Source organism: Triturus cristatus, chromosome 5_2, assembly GCF_964204655.1.
Source record: "Triturus cristatus chromosome 5_2, aTriCri1.1, whole genome shotgun sequence".
NCBI lineage: Eukaryota > Metazoa > Chordata > Amphibia > Caudata > Salamandridae > Triturus > Triturus cristatus.
Window position 1 is genome coordinate 623,426,128 of NC_140588.1, and position 22,864 is coordinate 623,448,991.

Consider the following 22,864-nt stretch of genomic DNA (forward strand, 5'->3'; position numbering starts at 1 on the left):
GCCTGAGGGGGCACTCCCTGACATGCTCATAAACATATCTCTGGTGCATAGTGGGCATTCTGCTTCCCAGGAGCACATCTGAGACTTTTCTTTACCCCATCAGCCCCCAGAGGGGCAGAAACATCATGGCTATTTTTGGGGGTGATTAGCATGCCCATTGTGGGCAGCCACCACCCCTAACATACAAACAGATAGGTTCCTGGTGCCTAGTGGGCTTTCTGCCCTCCCAGGGTGCAAATTGGGAGCTGTTGCCACCATCTGCCCCCCCAAGGGGTCAGAAAGACTGTGCCTATCTCTTGGTGGGATGGGAACATTGCAGTGCCCTTTCTGTGCATCCCCCATCCATGAATGTACATAGAATGTAATCTCTGGTTCCTAGTGGGTTTTCGTCCCGCCCGGCTATTGTCCCTTTCCTCCCCCAGAGGGGACAGAAAGACTGTGCCTACTTCTTGTTGGGGTGGGGGCATTATTATGCCCATTCAGGGCAGCCTCTGCCCCCTAAATTTACATTTATAAAATCCCTGGCTTCTAGTGTGCTTTCTGCCTCTCCGGGGGTAGATTGGGTACTATCGGTCAGCCCTCCACCTCTACATATTAAAAGAACAAAATTCCCTGGTGTCTAGCCGGCTTTCTGCCCTTTCTACCCCCAGGGGGTGGGGGGCTGATCTGGGCTGATGCCCCATCTGTCACCGGGGGGGGGGGGGCAGAAAGACTTTTGTTCTGTTTTTGGGGCTGGGGTGATGGTCTTGCCCATTGTGGGCAGCCCCCATCCCTCTTTTATAATGAAACCGAAAAATCACTGATGTCTGGTGGGCTTTCTGCCCCACCTGGGGGGCAGATCAGGGGTAATAACTCCCATCGCAGAGAGACTGTCCCTTTTCTTTTGGGGGCCTGGGGGCATTGGCATGCCCATTTTGGGTAGCCCCCACCCCTATGTTTTTAAAATAAAATAATCCATAGTGCCTAATGTGCTTTCTGCACTTGTGCAGGTGAATTAACGATTAAGTCATTGGCTCACCAGCTCCACAACCGAGGATGTAACTGTTACGTTCTCGGCACCGAATGGGTTAACATCATTGAGGCCACCTTCATTAACGACAAAAGAACTCCAGAAATGAAATTCTATTGCAGGGTCGCTCCTCTCAATCACGCAAGGGGGAATGAGTCCCATGGGAGGGGGTCAAATGCCAGGATAGACGCCCTGTGCTAGGAACTCTGGGATAGTGAGAGCAATAGGTGCACATTGTTGGAGGTAAAGGGGTAACCCCTAATTATACGGAAAGGTATGTTGCACTTTTTATGTTTCAGAGGTAAAGGAACTATTCTATTGGGCAGCAGTGAGAATTGTGGTGCGATAATGCATGTAGCGGAACTGCAATGGAGCTCCTTCATGTTGATGGATCTTTATTGACAATTGCCTACACCCAGCTCATCACCAGATGGCGTGGCCTCTGCACGCTCGTGACCATACACCCCCCCAAACCTGGTTATCCCTGGAGAAGATCTGTCTGAGTTGTCTCAACATCCGTTACAGAAGAAAACAACTCTGTGGCATCAGGCTCGAAGGAGAAGAACTGTCAAGCATTTTGCTCTGCTCAGTACAAGGACATTCCTGAAGAATTCTGACTGTTCCCAGAAGTGCAAGTAAACGCTGGAGGATCAATACCGTTTTTTACCATGCAAACAAAAGCCAAAGCCCGCTGGTTGCAAATAACAAGATGGGAAATGATGAAACTAATAAACACTACCAAACAACAGTTGAGCGCCATCTACCTTATGGTGATGCAACATTGGTATGTGTTGAACTTGATGATCGCTATAGACGGTGGGGTGTGTGCCAAAAGTGGTTCATCAGAGTTGAACTTCAAAAGTAGGTATTCTCCATCAAAGGGAAGAGTAGGTATGTTGTTTAATGCTGCTTTTAGGTCCTCATAAAGGCTCACACCTCCGCGGAGAAACAGGAACCATTGCCTATTTCCTTGCGCCTCTCACACCCTCTCCGGTTTCCTTGCAGTGCTTTACAGCAGTCTTCCATAAGCCGGAAGCCCTACCAAAGCTCGACCTGACCTTCGTGCACCCAGCGGAAATAGTAATACCTATGCAGCATCAAACGACATATCAACTCCGCCCTTTGATGGACGGAAGGCCGAAACATGTTGGCTGGGCTGATTATTTGTCCTTATCTACAAAAGAATAGAAATAAATCAAGAAAGGTTTTCATCAAAACTACGTGACTGTGTATTACTAACAATGATTCCCATAGATTCAGGTTGGGTCTAATGTACATATTGAAGATATTGTTGATGATGGAAATATTGCATAAGAAATTGATGAGATGATCATGGTATAGCAATTTTCTTAACTATTAACAATAATATATGTCCAGATAATACACGCTCCTGCTTTTGTAATCAACGTATACTGTAACTTGTGCCCGCACAGCAGCTCCGACATCAGCAAAAATTAAACCAGTGTATGCAATGATGTATTCTCATACGATATTATTGTTGTGAATAAGAACAATGTCAATGTACATTCAGATCAGAGGAAACATAACCTTGTTAATACTAATACGAGCTCTATCAATGTACAAAATGACAGCTGTATGCTTAATGTTGATAATGTGGATAAAATGATACCAGTGGCGGCTATATTATTTTTAGGAGTTCCAATGAACTCACATCATTGCTATCAGATCCATGCAAGGTGACATCTCCATCAACCCCAAGTCAGAGATACGTAGTCAGGCAGGTCTTGCGACCCATCCCCATCGAGTAACAGGTCACAGGTAACTCCTGACAAACAGTCTAACCAAAGATAAACACACACCCAGGGAAAGTTCTGATTGATTGCCCAGATAGATAGTTGCACCACAAACAAGTCTGAGATAAATGGCCCAAATAAAACCCATTTTACCAAAGGCTTGCGTTTTCCAGAAATACCACAAAGCTAGATACCAAATGTAGATGAGAACACTCAACTAATCAGGACGCAACACACACACCACAAGTACTGATCAAACGCTCCTCTTTGGGGACATCTGGACACACATACACACTGGCCCACACTAGCTCTCCCCAAGGCCGAGATGCTTGTGTTTATTGATATGGAACTGAAATGCTTTTTTAGAATGAAGAAAATCGTTTTATTGTACCTCATGAACCATATAAATTGATGGGCAAAACGGCTGCAGCGTTTAATTAAACCAACTTGTTTCTGTTTTGTCAAACGCCTCTTGTCTTTTCATTTATTTAAGGTATACTCATATCCCAGCAACATATTCGTGGTTGAAGTGTTGCACAAATACTTTACACATTGTTTCGGAGTTAAGCCTGACTGCTCTGTGCAATGCTACTCAAGGGCTGTGCACAGGTTAATTTAGGGTTTGCTTGTGACCTCACCCCAAGAAGAATTGTGGTTGCTGCTTAAGGAGGGTCCCTCCCTAACAGTAACCTAATTTTTTACAATTAACTACTGAGGAGACACAAGGTATTTCACTTAAATTGGGAAACTGAGGTAAGGTAGGTAGGTTGAGAGCACTGGGGTGACTACCTAGGTGGTGAGGGGTTGTGGAAGGCAGCAAGGCAGAGGCTTCTGGAGAGAGCAAATGAAAAGAAAATGAAATTCCAGTTCCCCTAATTAAAAGCTGCTGACTGTAAACCATGCATAGAAAGCGCCCAATTGACGATTACGAAAACAGGAGGAAGTCAGCATTCTTTGCACGTGCATGGGCAATTTACTACGGGCATACATTATGCACTTGAATGTTGGAAATTATTGGAAAAAATTCAGACACTCGTAAATTGATAACATGCACAATTTACAAGTGTTTGTCTGATTTGGGACAAGTGTGTTTTGAGGCAGATTAAGGGTAGAGCATTGTCAGTAGAAACATGTGTTCGTCATATCATATTATATGATGAGGACACGTTTGAAGCCTCTCAATTTATCCATTGCTGAATTGAATGAATGAAAGAAAAGCGATTAGAGTAGAGTGTGAACAGCTGCTTCCACGGCAAGCGTCCCGGCGCTGAGCTGACATAGTAATAGATGCTGACTACACCTCTCTAAAGAGGAAGGTCTTCAGGCCAGAATGAAATACAGTTTTCAAGCAGGTATCACGGATTTGTCTCAGAATGGAATTTCACAACCTGGCCACCCACTGGGAGAAAGATCTTTCACCTTATCTGGTTTATCAGAATTTAGGAATGCATAGGAAGCCCTGAGTGGATGAGCGAAATACCCCACATTGGGCATATTTCCCGAATCTTCCATTTAAATAAAATGGACTCTGTAAGTAGTCATTAGAGCTTTAAACTTATCTCTTTGCTTGATTGGAAGCTAGGGCAATTGCTTCACACCCCACCAAATATACTAACTGTTTGATAAATCCAAGATTAGGCGGTGCCCCCGTTCTGCACTAACTGGCTAGAGGTTATTTAACAGTACCACGGGTGCCCCCAAATATAAGACATTAGCATAGTCAAATTTGGCCTTAATATGGGCATGCACAATGTCTTTACGCTTGTGAACAGGAAGAAATGTAAGTGTTTTTTTATTTTAGCAATTTAATGACTGAAAAACAAGTAGCCGTAATAGCACTCACTTTTTGTTGACATGATAAGTCCTTATCAAATTAGATCCCTGGGTTTTTGCCAACAGATGTGGGAATTGTGGGTTCCCCAAGCTCAAAGGTCTAGAGGAGATACATTTTCAAAGACCAGAATCTCAAACTTGTTAGGAGTTCAATTTGAGAGAGCTCCCACTGGCAACAGCGGCGAGGCAACCGGGGAAATTCACAATTACAAGCCTTGCATCCAATGCCTTTCTCTGCTTCGAAAAGAACATTCAGGAGCCTCAATCTCACCTTCAGGAGACTTCATCTAAGGGTAAAAATAACGTTTGATCGAGGCTCTTTGTGCCATGAGCATATTGGATTTACAATACAAAGAACATGTCTCAGTAATGGATTTAAAGAGCTTCCCTTCAAAGTTAACGTGCCCTGCAGTACGAATTTTGAACTGCAATGTTTAAAGTTGTGAGCAATTGAATTCCATGTAATGCTACATTTTAAAGTTGCGCTTTCAGGTTTCTGAGAGTGCAGGGGCAACTCAAACTGGAAAATGTACATGTCATTTGTAAAAATGGAGTGAAAAGGTGTATCAAAAATGCACCTTTGCAAGTCTGCAGTTTGCCCGTTTAATTCTTGCAATATGTGCTAAAATACAAGGGCGACATGTTACAAGAGAATTGTTGTAGAATGTCGAGACACTATTTATTGAACTTGCATTCTGTTTGATTTTAGAGGAACTATGTTATTCAGAGGTTGCTAATATTTTTCTACACCAGTTACACCACTATAATTGTCAATGTTCACATTTCTCTATTCTACCTTATATACCAAGCTATTTTTTTTAATTATTTGACACTGCTAAATTAAAGATGGTGGTTTTTCACTGAAAAACTAATGTTACCGCTGTCTCAATAGTAGGCGCCCAGTATCTCACAGGTTTTAAACAAAGGACCTCATTATGAATGCTAGTCCGGTAATGGGATTTCCAATCTCAATGGAATTTAGAGGTCAGTGGGACCATCGCAAATCCAGTGCATTTCATCCAAAGATTTGGAGTGCTGAAAACAGCCAAAATGTTCAGGTAATATTGTGGGGATGAATAACGTCAGATTCAGGTTTGATAATGTAGGAAAATGTCCTTTTGTGCATGGTAACCCCCACTTGTACTGGCTATGTATACTGGTTTTTGGACTCTGTACACTGGGACACTGCTGTCTAGTGTCCAGTGTGTGTGCTCTGACCCCTAAAATCATGTTTAATTGATATACACCTAATTGGCATATTTAATTTACCTATAAGTCCTAGCACATGATACTAGTCCCTAGTATTAGACACTAGTAAATGCCACTTGGACAGCAGCACATTATGTGTCACCACAAAACTGACCATGCAAACCATGACTGGAGGCCTGCCACCAGTAACTTGGCTGTGTAGGTTTAAACTGCAAATTTGACCTGTCAAAATCACTCCTTACGACAAGCCTAAACCCTCCTTTTAAATATGAATCAGTCAGGCTTTAAATGCCCATAAGGCAGGGTGCATGCTATTTAAAATTAGGCAGGTGCGGTCCATGTAGGTAACAGCGGTGGGGCGGTGGGGCCGTGTAAGGGGAGATTCCGAGGGACGATGCTGAGGGAAACATTATTATTTATTTAATTTTCCCTCTGCATCGTCCTTTGGAATGCCCCCACCGCCCCACCACTGTTATCTGCACGGACTGCGGCTGAATTTAGGACATGTAAATGTTTAATTTTAGACGTGTCCTCAGAGTGAAAATGCCTAAAAACTATTTTCACTGTGGTATGGTTAGCTTTTCTATAGAAAAGCATTGAGATACTTTATTAAAGTAAATACAGGTGTCTCCACCAAGGAACCAGATAAAAAGTTCTTCCTTGGACTTTTAAAAATATTTATTACAAATCCAATTCATTGATAATGTTGGTTTTGTAACAAATATTACACAAAATGTACTGTTAGAAAGTTACCTTTAGCCTCACTAAAGCCTCCAGAAGCTCATTTACCTTAGCTTCCAGTTGTAAGCAAGGGGCTGAATGGCTCCTTGACATCTGAGGTAGGATGGCCATCTGGATTCCACTCAGAAACTTAATTATCTTCATAGGCGCCTACCCTGTCACAGGTAGATGTAGCTCACAACTGAGTATGACCCGCTATTGTCCTTCTAGGCAGCTAGGCACCAATCCCAGTGGGAGAGGAGTTGCCGCTAGAACCGTTTTTGAGTGGCCAAATAAAAGGGTTTGCTTTTTTACCTGACCAAACCTCTAAAGTGGGCACAGGAAGTATGCACAAGGGAAGAAAGGTTCTGCATTGTTGGATTTAGGCAGAGAGGGCACTGTGGGTTTGTTTGCAGTAGGGCACACAAGAACTACAGCAAAAATGAGTAGGGTTACCCTTGATAACCTTTCCCTATTATCTGGGGAGGAGCCAAGAATCATCCTCAACCACAAGCTAAGGTCAGTCCTAAATGTCGCACCCTGGGTAACTTCTTAAGAACACTTATTGACCTGTGGAAGACAGAAGAAAGACTGTTCCTGCTGTTGTGCCCTGTGAGGAGAAATCTAAGAGCTGGACTTACTCCCATTTGTACCTAGGACTGAGACATGGACTCCAAGAATCAGTTGACTGACCTCCTATTAAGCTACAGGGACACAAAAGCTGTAAGAAGTCCATCCACCCTAACTAAAAATCCACTTCCTCACAAATGTTCTCAGTTTCCCAGGTAGTACCTCATTTCTGAGGGGGCTTTCATGGTCCCACTCATAATCTTTCCCCCGGGTCACTGATATTCATTACTTAATTTGTAAAAAAGAAAAACAAAAAGCGCTGCTTAAACGCTTTCTTAAGAGGCCATCAAACACTTCCCTCCATTGGCACCACTTACTTCCATCACTGCAACCAGTCACTGCTCCACTGCCTTCATAGATAATGCCACATCTAGATTATCGTGAGCAAGCAAAGCAAGTGAAAGATTTCCCACAACTGAGGTTCATGTGCCATTCTTCCCCCTAGAAACATTTTCTTTGTTTCTTCCCATATTTCAAAAGCTTTGTGATTCCTTCACACACTTTTTCACAGATTTGTGAATACAATTTGCTCATATTCATAATTGATCTGTTCACGCTGCAGAGATGCCATGGATTGGATGAACATGCAGTAAGAACAACTGTCTGATACAGTGACTAGCAATGTCAGAACCTGCTACTGTCTTCAGCCTCATTTCTGGAGCTCCCAGTCCTGCTATCATCATGATAACAGGTCTAATTCCTGTACGTACCACAAAACCTAAAGGCAACTCAATTTGCAGTAGTGACTATACAATATGTGACATGGAAAACAAAACTTCAAAATCAAAATATCTGAGCAAAAAAACAATCTTAGGAAATAGGGGCACACATACCTTGCAAAATGAAGTAAATGTAACAGCTAACACATTTGTGTTTTGGATTACCATAAGGAGTCTTGCACATATTTTCAGAAATAAATATTTGTGTTCGCTCATAAAGTTAAGAATTTGAAAGCCAGAGATTCGTATGGGCTTGTCTCAAAATGTGTTCTTAAATGCGGTTGATACTCAGCTACCCCACATATATCCCTGACTCACACACATGCATGCTTTTATGCTCTCTCTCTTTCTCATTCTATCTCTTTGCCTCTTTCTCCTTCTCTTTCTTTCTTTCTTTCTTTTTCTCTTTCTCTTTCTCTCTCTCATAAACACACCCACAGACATACAACCCCCACACACATTTCTCCTTCTTTGTTTCTCCCACTCTCTGTCTGTCTCCCTCCCTCTTCGTATGTCTCTCTCTCAGGCTGTAATGACGGCCAGCCCATAAGTGCCATGTAAACAGGACAGTCCCAGTATTGTGCTGTTTACAAAACACTTCTGGGGGTTGTATGGCGTTACATCGCATACTATTACAACGCATGCCATTACAATGCAGTTATCACAACGTATATACCATTACAACACACACTTTTACCATGCATATGCCTTTACAATGCATGCCTTTACAACAAATTTCTTTATAATATCATGATTGGTAAAAGCATATGCGTGGTCAAGGTTCCATTTGTAAATGTAAGTATTTTACAGGTAAGTATAAACATTGTGTGTGTGTATATATATTACCTACTGGCAGTCGCCAGTAGGTTGTTAAAGTTAGGACCTATTTTCCATAGGAAAAGCATTTTTGTTTTCCTAATAACTTTGGCGTCGTTTGCCGAATCTTTGCGAAATGTTCAAAGCTAGTTGGGCGCTCTGGTCAGCTCCTGTCTTGAAAGTTTCGGGGTGATTTTTGAAGTGGGGACCGAGAAAAAAGGGGGGTCCCAAAACGTGTTTTTCCCATGTTATTTTCCATAGGAAACTTTAGACACGGCTACAGCCCGAACTGCTGAACGGAATTACACCAAATTTGGCAAAAAGGTAGCCCTTGATTCAGAAAGAGTCCTTTTTCTTAAATGGTGTAAATCTGTTCAGTAGTTGCTGAGAAATTAAAAAAATTAAAAGTTTCGATAACTAGGGACGCAGTGGAATCGCGAACCCTCCGGACCATGAGCTTCAGTGTGATTGGCTGCCAACACTGCAAACCAGGAAGTGTTGGCAGCCATTTTGTGACTTGGAAGAACCGAGTCACAAGAAAACAGTAAAAACAAAGGTGAAAAACAAGAAAAGGGGGCAGGGAAGAAACACCCTGACCCCCAAGGCCTGCTCAGGGGGTCCCAGAAGGACCCCAAGGGCCACAAAAAGCATTTTCTTTTTATAATTTTAGCGGAAACAATGTTGGTGTCACGAATCCTGCAGAAATTATAAAAAAACTAAGCGTGGGCTCCTGCGCTTCGTTTTGTATAAGCCTCCGGGTGGGCCAGGTCCTGGGGGCATTGTGCTAATTTAAATTTTGTCATTTCAGGGGCCTGCGGGGGCCCCGCGCAGCCCCAGGGACTGCTGCCTCCCGGGGCTTGTTTAATTTGTGGGTGTCCTCCAAGGGCCCTCCAAGCTCCGGGGACCGCCACCCCCTGGGGCTTCTTTTTTTAAATATATATATTAAACCTGTGTGGGGGCTCGAGCCCTCCCACACGCCCCGAGGACCGCCACCTCCCCGGGGCACTAATCATGTAAATTCGGGGGTCGTTTACTCCTCCTATTAACCTGAGAGCACACATGCAGTCCAGCAATCCCACTGTTACTCTCCGTCCACTCCTCCAATCATCCAGCCAGTACCATGTCCTTATCTAATCTCTGCGCCAAAACACAAGCACTTATAAATTCACCATGCTGTCAACTTGCAGCACTCTAAGTATCCAGTCACTATACGTGTATTTGTACAATGACTCAGGCATTGAGACATGCAGTGCTACAATCAAATGTGCACTATCTATGCAGTCCCCTAACCACCTCTACACTATTGATTCACTCCTCCAATTACCCAGGTAGTACCCATGCAGTCCAGCAATCACACTGTCACTCTCTGTGCTCTCCTGTAATCATCCAGCCAGTACCATGTACTAATCCAATCACTCTGTCACAACCCAAGCAGTTATAAATTCGCCATGCACTCTCCTTTCAGCACTCTAGGAATTCTGTTGTTATGCAGGTACTCATGCAATGACCAAGGGACTAACACATGCAGTGGTACAATCACATGTGCACTATCCATGCAGTCCTGTAATCAACTATTGATTCACTCCTCCTATTAACCAGAGAGTACACATGCAGTCCAGCAATCACACTGTCACGCCTGTGCACTCATCCAATCCCCCAGCCACCACCATGTACTAATCCAATCACTACGCCAAAGCCCATTCACTTAGAATTTCACCATGCATTCTCCTTGCAGTATTTCAATCATCCAGTCAGTACCCATGTACTCATGCAATTACTGAGGCACTAACTCATACACTTCTACAATCCTTTGAGTGCTACCTATACAGTTTAGTAATCTCCATGTTACTACCTATGCACTCGTCCAATTACCCAGCCAGTCCCATGTCCTTATCCAATCACTCTGCCACAACTCAAGCACTTATAAATTCAGTATGCAGTCTAATTGCAGCACTCTAAGTATTTTGTTGTTATCCATGTACTCATGCAATGACCCAGGGAGTAACACATGCAGTGCCACAATCACATGTGCACTATGCATGCAGTTCTCTAACCACCTATATACTACTGATTCACTCCTCCAATTATCTAGGTAGTACTCATGCAATCCAGCAATCACCCTGTCACTACCCATGCACTCCTCCAATCACCCAGCCAATATTATGTACTAATCCAATCACTCCACCAAAACACAAGCACTTATAAATTCACCATGCAGTCTCCTTACTGTTTTTTAATCAATAAGTCACTACCCATGTAAATATGCAATGACCCAGGTATTAATACATGCACTATTAAAATCCTCTATGCACTGCCCATGAACTCCTCTAAATAGCTAACCTCTTGTCATTCACTACTACAATTATCCAGTTAGTACCTATATACTGCAGTAAATATATTGTGATATCAAAACAAAGCGCTTAAATGGATATTATGTAGAACGTGTTTTTTTAGTACTACATTGGTATATTTTATATATTTATATTAATAATATTATTTTTTTTTAGAGATATTCTTCAGCATCATTCAAAAGACTTATCATGACTAAAAAAACAGTAAATAGGAAACAACAAAAGAAAGACTATTACTTGAAGAAAAGAAAACAGCAAGAATTAGAAGAAGTACAACATGTGGGAAAAAAGAAAAAGTCTTGCGGTAAGAGAACAAAATAATTTATTAAATGACTTTCCAAGACAAGAAACAGTTTGCACAGTGTAGAAAGTAGAAAGAATACCTCAACAACAAAGAAGAATGAAAAGAAAAAAGGAGAAATTAATGGGAAATCACGTTTTCAAGAAACAATCTATGGTAAAAGGAGAAACAATCAATTTCATGAAATAAGGAAAAAAATGTTTCACAATAGAGTATTACTTAATTTATTAAAAGATGCCAAGAAATATAAAAAAAAATCTGTATTTTATGAAAAGAAGAAACAGATTGAAACTATTGTTGAAAAGGCTTTTCAATAAAAATGGAAATTGGGTGAATGGAAGCACAGTTCAAGTTCAGATCCTTTTTTTAATGAAGAGAGCTATTTTCAAACCAATACATTCGTGTACGCAGTTGAAACCAGTGGTCGCGCTTATGAAGTGAAGAACGGTTGTCCAATTGAAAAAGAAAAGATGGTTCCTAGAAATGTAGACAAAGTGATAGCTGATTAAGTTCTAGGGAAACCTAGTAAAGCCCCAGTGTAAACTTGGGATTGTAGTAGTATTTGTAGTATACGACAGGAGTCTATTGATATTTTACGCAATTTCTTACGAGAGTATAGTAAAAAAAAAGTGTTAAACAAAAGATTAAGATGTTGCAAGGACTAGATCCTTGCAAAGTGAAATAAAATTCTGGTTTGCAAGGTCATTCTCTAGCTTGTCTTTCTAGAAAAGTGTGTCAAAGGGTTTTTCATCATTTTAGAATGTTAGCAGTACATCACTCTCAAATGCGGAAGTTAGTCAGAAGATTGTATTATGCAAAAAGTTTAGAAATATTTTTAAATGACTTAAACAGTGCTTTTTTGCATGGGTCAGTAGCAGATGTAAAAAATGTGTTTGTTGAAAGAGAGTTTCGTTACTTTGGTCCTGAAGAAGAGTGTAGACAAAGTGAGACATTGATAGAAGTAGGTGTTGAAGAAGACATGGGAAATAGTAGTACTGAGAAGTTTGAAGAACTAATTACAAAGTTGAAGGTAATTTCGTGTGAAAGACCAAATTATGCTTGTATTTGTTGTCAACGAACTCACTATAAAAATCAGACTAGGAATGTTGATCTGTATTTAAAAAGTGAAAGAAAAAATAATGATAAGTGGAAGGAATTTGCAACTTATTTGTTGGTAGAGGATTGCTTTGATTTGGGTACTGATCAACATATTTGTAAATATTGTTATAACAAATTAGAGGACAACAAAATGCGAGATAGAGCTGTCCATAATAATCTAGAGTTGGTAGGTACTCCTCCAGAACTGGTAGATTTAAATACGTATGAGTCTATTCTGATTCAATCAGTGCACTTGTTTCAGGCTATTGTTCGTATGGAGCCTAAAACAGGTAAATTTCCTCCAACAGATTTACAGAGAGGATTATAAGGAAGAGTTGTATATTTACCTCTAGATTTGAAGAAAAAGTAGATGTCAGCAAAGTGCAAAAGGCAATATTGTATCTTATAAAAAACAAAGATTACTACAAAAATGTGTACGTGGAAGAAGAAGAAATTGTTTTAGGAGATGACAGTGAATTGTCAAGTTGTCAAATTGAGAAAGTGGACATGTCCAAAAGTGAAGAGATTTATGAACATTATAGTGCACATCCTTTACATTCCAAAGAAGTGATGGGGAATACTATTGAATTATTCCAAATGAAGAAAGCGAAGGGAACTCCCATGAGTGTTTGGCAAAAATTTTGGAAGCTCATTGTTTTCCACAGCTCTTCCCCACTGGAAAAGGTGGACGATATGACGAACGACCAGTACAGATTCCCGCATCAGAATATCGGACAACAAGATTGTACACAGAAGATCCAAGATTTCGACAACGTATCCCATATATATATTTCATATTTTGTTTGAAAGTGACTTGTCTGGACTTTCAAATGCAGTCAACCACATATTAAAAACAGGAGTTTATCTTCAAAATGGTTCTGCAAAGGAATTCATGGACAAAGTACATGAGAGAGATGATCATTTAGAATCTCAATTGATTAATTTAATGGCATGTCAGTGTGGTACTAATGAGTATTGGTATCGTCGTCATGGAGAACTTAAATGCAGGCTAAGGAACTTAGGAACTCCTACGTGGTTTGTTACGCTAAGCTGTGTTGAATACACATGGGACGATTTACTTCAATTTCTTCGAGAAGCAAATTCAAATATTAAAAACATTGAATTCAAAACACCTGGAGAACTGTGTTCCTTGGATCCTGTAAATGTGTGCAGATATTTTAATCATAGGTTTCAAGCTATGATGTCTTTTACCTGCAATAAAAACAATCCTCCTCTTGGAAAAGTTATTGATTTCTTTTGGAGAAAGGAGTATCAAGCTAGAGGTGCTCCTCATATACATATGCTTTTATGGATCAAGGATGCACCCAAATTTGGAACTGATTCGGATGAGGCTGTTTTATCTTTTATTGAAGACTATGTTACATGTTCTGTACCAAAAACAAGAGAAGAAAACACCTTAAGGCAACAAGTGTTAAGGTTTCAAAGTCATCGATGTGGAAAATACTGTCGTCGGAAATACAAGTCAAAGGAAAACTTCTATACCAAATGTCGTTTTGGATTTCCACGTCCAGTAATATCTAAAGGAAGAATGAACAGTTTCATGTCAGCAGTTAGACATACCATCACAGAAAATCTCCCTAAAATACTTACAATTTAAAAAGAAATGAAGAATCAAAGTATATTAATTATTATAATCCGGTTATTTTGTCGATGTGGAATGCTAATATGGATATCAAGCATGTTGCGGATAATTCCATTGCTGTTGCTTGGTATGTCAAGTCATAACTAACAAAATCAGAAAAGACGGAGTTGAAAGAAATGTGAGAAGAAATTTCCCACGAGAAGAGTCTTAGTAATAAACTGTACAGCTTTAGTTTGAAGATGCTGTCCCATCGAGAGATTGGATCCTACGAATGTTCAGATCGCTTGTCCTCTGCAAGTTTATATTCAAAGTCAAGAGGAATAATTTGGGTTAGTCTAGGTCTTGCTGCAACACGAAATCGAGTACTTAAATCTGTACAAAATATCTAATATTTAGCATTAAATGACCGGAAAGCACAGACATTGTTAAAACAAACATGTTGGATACATACTATCCAAATAGAAGTCCTCATTTTGAAAACATATGTCTCTATGAAGTGCTGCAATATTATACTTTTAAGAGAAATATCACAGAGAACATAAACAAAGAAAAATATGCAGTGATCGGTTCAGAAGCATGTTTGGTGAAACATAGCAAAGGAAATCTGATTAACCACAGGAAACTGAGTTGTGATACTCCTGATAAAAGGGAATTTCACTATTTAGCACTTCTGCAACTCTTTAAGCCTTGGCGTACCGTACTGGAATTACTTGGAGATATTCAGTGCTATGAGGATTATTTTAATGCATGTAAAGATGGCATTCAATGCACAGTTTTTCCAATTTATCTCAAAATGTTGAATGAAGAAATTGATCAAGAAGCTACTATTGCAGCTGAGATTGCTACAGACTGTTCTCAAGATAGTCAAAGTTCTTCTCCACTGAGTCAAGATCCACTAGGACAACCAATTGTGGAAAATGAAGCAGCAATCGCCATGAGTGAAGTAGAAACAGCAATGCATCAAGCTCAACATGATATTATGGACTTAGGAAACTTGGAAGAACAACTAAATATTGAAAAGAAAGATATATATCAGCAAGTGAGACAACAGATCGACCATGGTTTTCTTCATGAGAAAAAAGAATGCACATGCACATCATTCCAACCTATCCGAATGTATGTCAGTGGTCAAGTTGGTACAGGAAAAAGTTTCTTAATTAAAGTTTTGACCAGTTATCTACAGAAAACCACTGACTCACATTTTTCTTGTGTTGTATCTTCTCCAACTGGGTTAGCAGCACACAACATTAAAGGAATTACATTACATCGTTTACTAATGCTACCTGTTAAACATGAAAACAAATTGGAATACCACAAGCTATCTGGAGAAGCTTGTTATGAAGTTTCAAGAGTGCTAAAGAAAATGAAGCTTCTGATTATTGATGAGGTGAGCATTGTCTCAAACTTAATGCTTGCCTTTGTGCATTTAATAATGCAGCAAATTTTAAAAACTGAATACGATGTCCTGTTTGGAGGAAAACGTGACAGTTTTTGGCAATCTACTGCAACTTACTCCTGTAAAAGCGCAACCAGTATTTAAAACACTTGTGCATGAAGACATCAGAAAGTCTTTGGGAAGTGTTGGAAATGTTAACATTTGGTCATATTTTGAATACAAAGAACTTATTAAATGTATGCGATGAAAATTATGGAACCATTCTTTAAGATATAAGAATTGGAGTATTGACAGAACATGGCAAAGAAGCTTTGCAAAGTTGGCTACTTGCAAACTTGTTTCCAAATGAAAATGTAGCTCCAGAAAAAATATACCAAAAAATTGGAGAAAATAAATCTATAATCTGCCTAATGCCAACACTGCGAGAGTGTTCTACATTCAATGAAGAACTTTGAAAGCTGGAAAAACAACAAATAATAAAAATGGAAGCCATTGATAAAATAGAGCATGAAGGAATTACTAATATTTTTTCTGAAAATTAAAAAATTGGATTCTTTGGAAAAATCTATATCTAAAACTGCTGGTTTAGAAAATAATTTATTTGTATGTGAAAACTGTCGGTTAATTTTATGGCGTAATTTGGATGTGGAAAAAGGTATAGTAAATGGAGCAGTGGGAAAAGTTGTTGATTTTGTTAATTATCAAAATAGAGATGGAATTGAATTTATGAAAATCATATTTGATCAGATTGAAGAAGTAACACAGATTGCTTGTTCTTCTGTTCGTTTTTTGCTTGTTAAAGATTTGTATGTTCGTAGAAAACTGTTTCCTCTTTCTTTAGCATATACGGTGACCATTCATAAATCTCAAGGTTTAAGTGTACACAGTGCTTTGGGAAACATTGGAAGTATCGTGTTTAAAGAGGGTATGGCATATGTTGCATTGTCCCGAATAAGAACTTTATCTGGACTGTATTTGATTGATTTTGATGAGAGAAAGATTAGTGCAGATGCAAATTGTGTAAGAGAGTATAATTGGTTAAGAAGACTGTATGCTCCCAATTTAGGTGAATATCCTGGTCGAAATTTAAGATATGAGAATGTCTATAGTGAAGTTGAAAAGAAGAAAAAAAATCAAGACAATGTTGAGATTCCAAACAAAAATAAAAAGGACACTGTTGAAGAGATTGTAGGATATTAGTTACAAAATAGTTCAGGTATCAACTGCTATGCTTATGTAGTGGTGAACGTCGTATTTTTTGTAGAAAATCTCCAGCAGCAAATTATGGAGAATCGAGAAATTAGGTTTTGTTACTTGTTGCATTCTATTTTTGAAAAAATTGAGAACTGATAAAACTAAAATCCAAAGTGTTTCTGGTATTCAGAATCTTCTGGATATATGTTCTGGTTCTTCGCAATTTACACAGAATGTGCAACAAGATGCTCAGGAATTTCTTATGTATATGCTTGCAGTATTGGACAATGAAGGAATACAAATTAAATATCTGTTCGGACATTGTTATACATGGAAACATGAATGTGAAAATTGTACATTTACTTCTACCACTAAGATAGACACTGAAAGATTCATATATTTGACAAATTAACAAATTAGTTAAATCAGCTAATCAAAACATGGAGTGTAGCCAATGCAAATCAGAAATGCTATCAACATTATTTATACAAAGATTTGGACAATATATAATTTTAATGATACAACGTTGTAGAGCAGATGGAAGAAAATTGGAAACTTTAATTAAAGTTTTTGTAGCAAGTCAACTATCAATATCAGGAAGAACTTTCGGATCAAAGAATTTAAAAATAGGTCTGAGCCTACGTAGAATCCCAAAACACGTGGCAGCAGTTTTCTTAGTGTGACAAGCAAAACTGAGTTTGGAATCCAACCAAGTCCCAAGGTTCTTAACCTCGGTGACAGGAACAGGAGTTGAACCAAGCTCGGGTGGCCACCAATGATCACCCCAGAGATGACTCTGCTTGCCTACAATGAGAACTTCGTTTTTTTTAGCGTTCAATTGCAGGCAATTATCTGTCATCCAGCGGGCCACTGAGCTCAGTCCCTCGCGGAACTTAGCAACCTCAAGGTCAGAAGCCCCACTTAATGCAACCGCCAGCTGTGTGTCGTCAGCATAGGACACCATAGTCAGGTTCCAACGCTTGGCGACAGCAGCCAGCGGCTGCACATAGAGATTGAAAAGTGTGGGGCTCAGGGCAGACCCTTGCGGCACACCCTGAGTGATAGGATAGGGTTTAGATTGAAAAGGAAGAGTGACAACCCTAAACGTACGACCGGATAAAAACGATCGAAACCACTCAAGAGCCACATTGTCGACACCAGCCTCACCCAAACGCTGCAATAAAATGGCGTGGGAGACGGTGTCGAAGGTGGCACTGAGATCGAGAAGCACCAGTGCCGCCGTTTGACCAGAGTCGACCAAAGTACGTAGGTGCTCAACCATGAAGAGCAACGCAGTCTCAGTACTATGGCCGGGTCGAAAGCCGTTCTACGAGGGATCCAAAATGCTAGCACAGTGAAGATGATTAGATAAGATGGCATTAACATGAACCTCAGTCAGTTTTGCAGCCCATGGAAGAAGAGATATAGGGCGATAGTTCTCCAGCTTTAATGGGTCCAAGTCAGGTTTTTTTTTAAATAGGCATCACCTGAGCTTGTTTCCAGCTAGCAGGAACAGAGCCAGACGTCAAAGATAGATTAACAAGATCACGCAGGGGAGGAAGAGACACTGACGCTGAATCTCTAAATTGGGCAGGTCGAAGAGGATCCCTAGGAGAGCCAGATTTGACTTTAGCCACAATATTATTAAACTCCTCCATCGAAAGCTCTGGAAAAGAGCCCAAAGACATAGTGGTCATTGGGCAGGGTTCCAACTTCTCCACAGAGACAGATGGAACAGAAAAGGAGCGATAAATGGCCTCCACCTTTTCCACAAAAAAGGCGGCCAGGTCCTCACAGTGCGAAGCAGAACAGATCTCAGCGGCTGGAGCTCTACTAGCTGTAAGATCCTTAAGCACCTTAAATACTAATTTAGTAGGATTGATGCTGGTGTTAAGTTCGCGAGAATAGTAAGCAGCTCGGGATTTATTAACCGCTCTGTGATATTTCTTAATCCTAGCACGGTAGATCGCTTTCCTGCAGGCCAAATAAGACTTACGCCAAGTTCTTTCAGCTTGTTTGCATGCTTTCCTAAGGAGGCAAAGCGAATCATCATACCAAGGTCTAGGTTCGGCACAACGGCGTTTACTCTCCGCAATAGGGATCAAGCAGTCCAAGGCTCCAGTCAGCCAATTGCACAACAGGTCATATCCCGACTCAACATCCAAAAAAGGACCTAAAGGATATTGAACAAGAAGCCGATGAAAATCATCTAATTTCAACTTTCTCCATGGACGCCTAAGCGACACAGACGAAAATGGCATTGCATTTTATACAATGCTGTTTCAGGTTTGCGAACTCAGTGCGAATATCTGGTCCACGAAAGGTTGAGCCTGCTGATGTGCTGGGACTAGATCCCTGGTCAGTTTGTGAGGTCTCTTGAGCACGTTGCAATTGTTCTCCTGCAAATTGTCTTGGATGTCTAGTCTGTAGATGCTTATACATACTGGACGTCCCACAGGAGTACTTCTTGTCGCTGTCTCTTGACAGAACCCTGGGACTGAGTGTGCAGCTGACCTTCCTCGCATTTACTTTCCTTTCAACTTTTTGTTGGAGGTGGTCCCAAATCTTCATCACCAGATAGAAGGTCTATTGGTGCAGTAGAAGAAGCCATTGGAGAAGTTTTAGAAGTAAACACCCAAAAAATTCTCAGTATTGCTCCTAAAATAAGCAATGTTGAGATGTCATCAGTGATGTCATCAGTGATGTCACTGACCACGTCATGAATGATGTAATATGTGACGTCATCAGCAGTGCATTGCGGGGGCACGAGTTATAGTTGGGTGAACGAACTATAAAAGCGAAATTTGTATGGTTTTGTAGGAGTGAAATATCCAATTAACTATAACGTCCGTGAAACCTATGGTTTTTTCAGTGTATTTCTAAGGCTTTTTAAATGCTAATTTTTTACTATAATGGGACTGAAACCTATGGTTCTTTCAGTGATTCAAAGGTTTTTTAAATGCTAATTTCTAACTATAACGTCCCTGAAACCTATGGTTTCTTCAGTGAATTTCAAAGGTTTTTTAAATGCTAATTTCTAACTATAATGTTCCTGAAACCTATGGTTTTTTCTGTGCCACTTTTGTGCAGACCCAGTGGTGGCGCTGAATGCGAACCACCAACTCGATGGGAGGTAGTAACGCAATGGTTGGCATAATATTACAACTTGATCAAATTGATATTTGAATACGGAGTTCAATGACAGACACACTTGAGGAACACTGTGCAAACTACCGGACCCAGAAGGCTATGCGAATGGCCCAGCCCACTGAGGCAGGTTCAAGGGATTTAAATGGTTTGCAAAATTCTGTCTTGTTTCGACGTTTGGAGCGCCAATGATTAAGAGAGAAAATACTCGAAACGCGTCTGGCGAGGATATACTGATGCAGTGTCACTGCTGAACTTTGTTTGTAGCCATCATTAAAATCAGAGAAGATTAACCTACCTGTGTTGGCTCTTCCATTGGGGACAAACTTTGTTGATTGGATTTTAGCGGCTGTGTCCCAGCCGCGGAAGAACCCTGCCGCTTGTGTGCGGACCCAGTGGTGCCGCTGAATGCGAACCACCAACTCGATGGGAGGTAGTAACGCAATGCTTGGCATGTTATTACAACTTGCTCAAATGAGACTGCATCAACCCACTGGGGTAAAATTGATATTTGAATACGGAGTGCAAAGACAGACACACTTGATGAACACAGTGCAAACTACCAGACCCAGAAGGCTATGCGAATGGCCCCGCCCACTGAGGCAGATTCAAGGGATTCAAATGGTTTGCAAAATTCTGTCTTGTTTCGAAGTTTGGAGTGCCAATGATTAATGGAGAAAATACCTGAAACGCGTCTGGCGAGGATATACTGATGCAGTGTCTCTGCTGAACTTTGTTTGTAGCCATCATTAAAATCGGCGAAGATTAACCTACCTGTGTTGGCTCTTCCATTGGGGACAAACTTTGTTGATTGGAGATATATATATATATATTTAACACTAATAATAAACTTACCGGAAACAGCACACCTGAGGTGGACAAAATGGTTAAAGCACTTAAGGAACTGTGGGAGACCCCTAACGGAGCTGTGCATCTGAATTGCCTCTGAAGAAGGAGCTCGATAGCTCTGAAAAGCGTCAGGCAGGCAGATGGAAGAAGGTCAGAGCTGTAAGCCTGTCTTTTAAGAAATAAAGGTTGTTTACTCCCGACTGGAGGAGTGCGCCTCTACTTGCATGGCCAATTTTGAAAGGATATATATATATATATATTCACTGAAAAAACCATAGGTTTCACACATGTTATAGTTAGCTGGACATTTTACTGATAAAAAACCAATGAAATTCCCCCGTTATAGTTACTGTAGGCAACTATAACTCACGCGACTGCAATCCTCTGCTGATGCTAATACTGTATTTAGACACTTATTTGCCCATGTCTTCTTCCATTAAATTTTAGCTATACATATATTACAAATATTTTTTTTTCATAAAGACACATATGTCATCAGCAGAGGATTACGGTCGCGTGAGTTATAGTTGCCTACAGTAACTATAACGGGGGAATTTCATTGGTTTTTTATCAGTAAAATGTCCAGCTAACTATAACATGTGTGAAACCTATGGTTTTTTCAGTGAATTAGCAAGGTTTTTTAAATGCTAATTCCTAACTATAACGTGTGTGAAACCTATGGTTTTTTCAGTGAATTTGTACGGTTTTTTAAATGCTAATTTATTTATGTATTATTTTTTATATATTTATTTTACAATAAACTACGTATTAAAAATTATTATTATTTTTTTTTTTGGTTTTCACCCTGCGAATTATTATTTTTTTTTTGCAAAAAAAAAATTTTTTTTTTTGTGTTTTTCAGGGTGCGCGCACTGTGCGCGCACCCCCGCGATTTTTAAAAAAAAAAAATTTTTTTTTTTGCCTTCGGGGTCCTTCAGGGACCCCCTGACAAAGGCTAGGGGGTCAGGAACTCTCTACCCTGCCCCCTTTTCACGTTCGCCACCTTCCTTTTTCACTCTCGCACTGAAAACAAACAAAATGGCGGCCGACACTTCCTGATTTCGACCGATTCGAACGTTGACTAACATGTAACCACCAATCAGAATTACGCTCGCGCACGTTAGGGTGCTCGCACGGTGCTCGCACGGTGCGCGCACCCTGCGCGCATATATATATATATATGCTTTTAAATGCTATTTTCTCCGGAAATACTGAACAGATTTACACCAGACCTACAAAAGGCACTTCCTTGACCTAGGGACTACCTCTCTGCCAAATTTTGAGTAATTCTGTTCAGCCGTTCGGGCTGTAGCTCGTTCTAAAGGTCCTATGGAAAAATGCATGGGAAAAACGCGTTTTGGGACCCCCCTTTTATCTCAGCCCCCGCTTGACGGATCCCCCCGAGACTTTCAGGGTAGGAGCGGAGCGTAGCGCCCCACCTATTTTGAGAAATTCGCGAGGATTCGTCGACCGGCGCCAAAGTTATTCAAAATAGAATGTTGAGGTTTTCCTATGGAAACGTGGTCCTAACTATAACTACCTACTGGCGACCGCCAGTAGGTAATATATATATATATATATTACCTACTGGCGGTCGCCAGTAGGTAGTTATAGTTAGGACCCTGTTTCCATAGGAAATCCGCAACATTCTATTTGGAATAACTTTGGCGCCGGTCGACGAATCCTCGCGAAATTTTCAAAATAGGTGGGGCGCTACGCTCCGCTCCTACCCTGAAAGTCTCGGGGGGATTCGTCAAGCAGGGGCCGAGAAAAAAGGGGGGTCCCAAAACGCGTTTTCCCCATGCATTTTTCCATAGGACCTTTAGACACAGCTACAGCCCGAACGGCTGAACAGAATTACTTGAAATTTGGCAGAGAGGTAGCCATAAGGTCAAGGAAGTGCCTTTTGCAGGTCTGGTGTAAATCTGTTCAGTATTTCCTGAGAAAATAGCATTTAAAAGCATATATATATGTGGGCGGAGCCTAACCACACATCTCATCCTGAGATCTGATTGGCTGTCAGCACTTCATCCAAGAAGTGTTGGCAGCCATCTTGGGACCAATATACATGATAGCACCTCATTAAAAAGCATTGCAGTTAATAGAAGGTTTTAAGACTTTAGTTACATTATAAATCATTTGTTGATGGTACCATACTCATTTTAGGAATTGTGGTATGTTCTAAGGTGATTTCACCATGTGAAAAAGCCTTCTGCTGGGATATCATGATTGAGA